Below are 7020 nucleotides of genomic sequence, written 5' to 3' on the forward strand. Positions count from 1 at the left end.
GCAATTCCACTAAAATCAGGGACAAGACGAGGCTGCCTACTATAACCCTATCTATTCAATATAGTACTTGAAGTTCTAGCCAGAGCAATAAGACAACTAAAGGAGATCAAGTGATTACAAATTGGAAAGGAAGAAGTCAAGGTCTCACTATTTATGGGTGATATGATAGTACACATAAGTGATCCCCAAAAATCTACCAGAGAATTCTTACAGCTGATAAACACCTTCATCAAAGTAGTCAAATACAAAATTAACTAAAAAATATTAATATTCCTGCTTTATACAAATGGTAAATGGGCTGAGAAAGAAATTATGAAAACAACAGTGTGATGGTTTGTATATCCTCAGCCCAGGAAGTGGCACTATTAGAGGGTGTGGTGTGACCTTATTGGAGTTGGTGTGTCACTGTGGGTGTGGGCTTTAAGACCCTTGTGCTAGCTGTCTGGGAGCCAGTATTCTACTAGCAGCCTTCAGATGAAGATGTAGAACTCTCAGCTCCTCCTGCACTATGTCTATCTGGGTGCTGCCATGTTCCTGCCTCGATGATAATGGACTGAACCTCTGAACTTGTAAGCCACCCCCAATTAAATGGTATTCTTATAAGAATTGCCTTGGTCTCAAGGCCCATACCTAAACAGTGTAAAAGCCATATGCAGCAAACCAGTAGTTAACATTAAACTAAATGGAGAGAAACTTGAAGCAATCCCACTAAAATCAGGGACTAGACAAGGCTGCCCACTCTCTCCCTACTTATTCAATATAGTTCTTGAAGTTCTAGCCAGAGCAATCAGACAACAAAAGGAGATCAAGAGGATACAGATTGGAAAAGAAGAAGTCAAAATATCACTATTTGCAGATGATATGATAGTATATTTAAGTGATCCCAAAAGGTCCACCAGAGAACTACTAAATCTGATAAACAACTTCAGCAAAGTGGCTGGGTATACAATTAACTCGAATAAATCAGTAGCCTTCCTCTACACAAAAGAGAATCAAGCCGAGAAAGAAATTAGGGAAATGACACCCTTCATAGAAGTCCCAAATAATATAAAATACCTCGGTGGGACTTTAACCAAGCAAGTAAAAGATCTGTCAATAAGAACTTCAAGCCTCTGAAGAAAGAAACTGAAGAAGATCTCAGAAGATGGAAAGATCTCCTATGCTCATGGATTGGCAGGACTAATATAGTAAAAATGGCCATTTTACCAAAAACGATCTACAGATTCAATGCAATCCCCATCAAAATACCAATCCAATTCTTCAAAGAGTTAAACAGAACAATTTGCAAATTCATCTGGAATGACAAAAAACCCATGATAACTAAAACTATCCTCAACAATAAAAGGACTTGTAGGGGAATCACTATCCCTGAACTCAAGCAGTATTACAGAGCAATGGTGATAAAAAAAAACTGCATGGTATTGGTACAGAGACAGACAGATAGACCAATGGAACAGAATTGAAGACCCAGAAATGAACCCACACACCTATGGTCACTTGATTTTTGACAAAGGAGCCAAAACCATCCAATGGAAAAAAGAGCATTTTCAGCAAATGGTGCTGGTTCAACTGGAGGGCAACATGTAGAAGAATGCAAATCGATCCATGCTTATCACCCTGTACAAAGCTTGAGTCCAAGTGGATCAAGGACCTCCACATCAAACCAGATATACTCAAACTAATAGAAGAAAAACTAGGGAAGCATCTTGAACACATGGGCACTGGAGAAAATTTCCTGAACAAAACACCAATGGCTTATGCTCTAAGATCAAGAATCGACAAATGGGATCTCATAAAACTGCAAAGCTTCTGTAAGGCAAAGGACAGTGTGGCTAGGACAAAACGGCAACCAACAGATTGGGAAAAGATCTTTACCAATCCTACAACAGATAGAGGCCTTATATCCAAAATATACAAAGAACTCAAGAAGTTAGACCGCAGGGAGACAAATAACCCTGTTAAAAAATGGGGTTCAGAACTAAACAAAGAATTCACAGCTGAGGAATGCCGAATGGGTGAGAAACACCTAAAGAAATGTTCAACATCTTTAGTCATAAGGGAAATGCAAATCAAAACAACCCTGAGATTTCACCTCACACCAGCGAGAATGGCTAAGATCAAAAACTCAGGTGACAGCAAATGCTGGTGAGGATGTGGAGAAAGAGCAACACTCCTCCATTGTTGGTGGGATTGCAGACTGGTAAAACCATTTTGGAAATCAGTCTGGAGGTTCCTCAGAAAATTGGACATTGAACTACCTGAGGATCGAGCTATACCTCTCTTGGGCATATACCCACAAGGTGCCCCAACATATAAAAAAGACACGTGCTCCACTATGTTCATAGCAGCCTTATTTATAATAGCCAGAAGCTGGAAAGAACCCAGAGGCCCTTCAACAGAGGAATGGATACAGAAAATGGGGTACATCTACACAATGGAATATTACTCAGCTACCAAAAACAATGGCTTTATGAAATTCATAGGCAAATGGATGGAACTGGAAAATATTATCCTGAGTGAGGTAACCCAATCACAGAAAAACACACATGGTATGCCCTCATTGATGAGTGGCTATTAGCCCAAATGCTTGAATTCCCCTAGATGCATAGAACACATGAAACTGAAGACGGATGATCAAAATGTGAATGCTTCACTCTTTCGTTAAAAGGGGAACAAGAATACCCTTGGCAGGGAATAGAGAGGCAAAGATTAAAACAGACACAGAAGGAACACCCATTCAGAGCCTGCCCCACATGTGGCCCATACATATACAGCCACCAAATTAGACAAGATGGATGAAGCAAAGAAGTGCAGGCCGACAGGAACCGGATGTAGATCTCTCCCGAGAGACACAGCCAGAATACAGCAAATACATTGGCGAATGCCAGCAGCAAACCACTGAACTGAGAACGGGACCCCTATTGAAGGAATCAGAGAAAGGACTGGAAGAGCTTGAAGGGGCTCGAGACCCCATATGAACAACAATGCCAACCAACCAGAGCTTCCAGGGACTAAGCCACTACCCAAAGACTATACATGGATTGACCCTGTGCTCCAACCTCATAGGTAGCAATGAATAGCGTAGTAAGAGCACCAGTGGAAGTGGAAGCCCTTGGTCCTGCTAAGACTGAACCCCCAATGAACGTGATTGTTGGGGGGAGAACGGTAATGGGGGGAGGATGGGGAGGGGAACACCCATATAGAAGGGGAGGGAGATGGGTTAAAAGGGACTAACAATCGAAATGTAAATAAGAAGTACTCAAGTTAATAAAGAAAAAAGAAAAAAAAAGATGAAAAAAAGAATCTTGTGTTTATAAATTTTAGAGTTTTAATTAATTGACCATGTTAAAAAAAAAGAAAGAAATACTCAAGTTAATAAAGAAAAAAAAATTGCCTTGGTCATGGTGTCTGTTCACAACAGTAAAACCCTAACCAAGACACTCTTCACAATAGCCACAAATAATATAAAATATCTTGGTGTAAATCTAACCAAGCATGTGAAAGACCTGTATGACAAGAACCTCGTGTCTCTAAAGAAAGAAGTTGAGGAAGATATCAGAAGATGGAAATATCTCCCTTACTCATGGATTGGTAGGTTTAACACAGTAAAAATGATCATCTTATCAAAATCAATCTACAGATTCAATGCAATTCCCATCAAAATTCCAACTCGAACATTCATTAAAGTCCTTGCAAGAACAATTCCCAACTTCATATAGAAAAACATGTAGCTATAACGATACAGTAAAATAATTTCTGAAAGTAGCACATCTCTGTTTTCTAGCTATACTTCAGAGCAATAATAATAAAAACCACATGGTGTTGGCATAAATATTTAGACAGATTGATAAATTGAATAGAATCAAAGACCCAGAAATAACCCCACACACCTATGTATACTTGATGTTTGACAAAGAAGCCAAAACTATACAATGGAAAAAAAGAACATCTTCAATAAATGGTACTAGTCTAACTAAATGTCTGCATGACACCATCAATAGGACAAAACAACAGCCTACAGAGTGGGAAAAGATCCTTACCAACCCTACATCTGACAGAGGGCTATCCAAAATAAATAAAGAACTCATGAACTTCGATGCCAAAAAACCAAATAACTCAATTAAAAATGGAGTACAGAGCTAAACAGAGAATTCTCAACAGAGGAATCTCTATTAGCTGAGAAGCACTTAAAAAGTAATCAGCATCCTTATTAGTCATCACGGAAATGCAAATCAAAACAACTCTGAGTTTCCATCTTATCAACTAACAGAATGGCTAAGATCAAAACTCAGGTGACAGCACATGCTGCCAAGGATGTGGAGCGGGGGGAATGAATATTCCTCCATTGCTAGAATGCAAACTTGTACAGCCACTTTGGAAATCAATTTAGTGGTTTTTTTTTTTTTGAAAATTGGGAATAGCTCTACCTCAAGTGCCACCTATATCACTCCTGGGCATAGACCCAAAAGATGCCCCACTATACCACAGAGACACTTGCTCAACTATGTTCATAGCAGCTTTATTCATAATAGCCAGAAACTGGAAACAACCTAAATGTTCTTCAACTGAAGAATGGATACAGAAAATGTGGTACATTTATACAGTAGAATACCACTCAGCTATTAAAAACAATTGCCATGGAATTTGCAGGCAAATTGAAAGAACTTGAAATTATCATCCTGAGGGAGGTCACCCAGACACAGAAAAATATGTATGGTATGTACTCACTTATAAGTGGATATTAGCCATAAAGTACAGGATAACCATGCTATAATTAACAGACCCAAAGAAGCTAAGTAACAAAGAGGGCCCAAGGAAGAATACATGAATCTAACTTGAAAGAGGAAATGAAATAGACATCAGAGGTGGAGGGAGAGAGGGAACTGGGTGGGAGAGGGTATGGGTAGGGGAATGGAGGTGCAAATCAAGTATGGGGAGGGAAGTTGAGAGGGCTTAGAGACGGGAAATGGTTGAGGGGCATCTCTGGGACAAGTTAGAGACTTGGGACTGGGGAGGTTCCCAGGAGTCTAAGGGGATGATCCTAACTGAGACTCCTAGCAGCAGGGGAGGTAGAAGCTGATGTGGCCACCTTATATAGCCAGGGGGACTTCCAACGGTGGGAGGGGACACCAACCCACCCACAAAATTTTGACCCAAAATTTGCCCTGCCTACAAGATGTACAGAGATAAAGATGGAGCAAAGATTGAGTAGATGCCCCAACAATGACTGGACCAACTTGAGACTCACCCATAGGGGATAGTCAACCCCTGACACTATTAATGATAATCTGTTATGCTTACAGACAGAAGCCTAGCACAACTGACATATGAGCAGCTACACCTAACAGCCAATGGAAACAGATGTAGAGACCCACAGCCAAACAGTAGATAGAGCTTAGAGAGTGTTGTGTGTGAGTGAGTTGGGGAAAGGATTGAGAGACATGAAAAGATAGAGACTCCACAGAAAGATGAACAGAGTCAACTTAATTGGATGTTTGAGAGCTTCGAGAAACTAAACCACAAACCAAAAATATGCATGGGTTGTACCTATGCCCCCTACACATACGTAGTAGATGTGTAGCATGGTCTCCATGATGTTCCCATAACAAGTAAAACAGGTAGGGTTGGGGGTGTGATGGGGTGGGAGAGAGATAAGACTCTGATTCTGTTGCCTCCCTTCAGAGCCCTTTTCTCTAGCTGTGTTGCCATGTCTGACCTCAGTGGGAAAGTATGCACCTCATCCTATTTTAACTTGATGTGCCAGGGAGGATTGGTACCCATGGGGAAGGGGGAAGGGGGAGTGAGAGTGGGACTGTGAGGAGAGGAGGGAGGATGTAAAGTCATTAAGTAAATAAATTAGCAAGAAGAAGAAGAAGAGGAGGAGGAGGAGGAGGAGGAGGAGGAGGAGGAGGAGGAGGAGGAAGAAGAAGAAGAAGAAGAAGAAGAAGAAGAAGAAGAAGAAGAAGAAGAAGAAGAAGAAGAAGAAGAAGAAGAAGAAGAAGAAGAAACAGGATTGATTCAAATTTATTCAGGAATACTAGTTATTTCGAATAAGCCCTATAGAATTATGTACATGAATCAAAAAATCCTTTCATCAAAGCTAGAAAGAGAGCACAAAACTGACCATAAGTCATTGAATACCTGGAGCTCCATCCCAAGAGCCTATGTCTGGCAGAGCTGGTGTGAGAAAAAGAGGCAATCCTTCCCTGCTGCAGGAATAATCAAGCATGTTGGCTGGACCTTGAGTACACATCAGGATAGTGAGGGGCCTGGCAAAAAGCACAGACTATGGCACTGAAAGAAATTAATAAGGGACTTAGTGATTTGGCTTATGACCCTCCAGCACAATGTTTTGCAGGTCCAGTTGGAGATGACATGTTTCATTGGCAAGCCACGATTATGGGACTTAATGACAGCCCCTGTCAAGGTGGTGCATTCTTTTTGACAATTCATTTTCTTACACACTACCCCTTCAAACCACCTATGAAAACAATAAAAATTTATCATCTAAATATCAACAGTAATGGCAGCATTTGTCTTGATATTCTCAGATCACAGTGTCTCTGGCTTTAACTAGTTTCTAAATTTCTTCTATCCATTTGTTCACTGCTATCTGATCCAAACCCAGATGACATCCTAGTGCGAGAGCCTGCATGGATCTCTGAAACAGACAGAGGTAAGTACAACAGAATATCTCAGGAATAGACTCAGAAGTATGCCATGTGACGCTGCCTTAAAGTCAGAATAATTTGCATTACAGCTGGAATGAACTTTAAACTGCTGCACCTTTTTTGACCTCATTTTTTTAATTTTAAATTTTGTTTATCTCCCCCCATTCATTCATGTGCTTACCTGAGAAGACTTAAGTTATTTAAGCCTTGGATAATAACTGATTTTACAAACTATAAAGTAGTTACAAGAGAACAATTGTCCAAGATTGAGATTTAAAAAAGAAAAAACTGGAGGAGGTAGATTATGTGGCCAACATCTTCACTCTAACTTGATTATGAGACTAAACCA

The 7020-nt window shown here is 40.3% G+C and overlaps 1 pseudogene; it reads left to right on the forward strand.

The window, feature by feature from the left end:
* Positions 1-6288: 6288 nt before the first annotated feature.
* Ube2d3-ps1 (ubiquitin-conjugating enzyme E2D 3, pseudogene 1) lies at positions 6289-6726 on the forward strand (annotated as a pseudogene).
* Positions 6727-7020: the final 294 nt, after the last annotated feature.

This window comes from Rattus norvegicus, chromosome X (assembly GCF_021556685.1).
Source record: "Rattus norvegicus strain SHRSP/BbbUtx chromosome X, alternate assembly SHRSP_T2T, whole genome shotgun sequence".
NCBI lineage: Eukaryota > Metazoa > Chordata > Mammalia > Rodentia > Muridae > Rattus > Rattus norvegicus.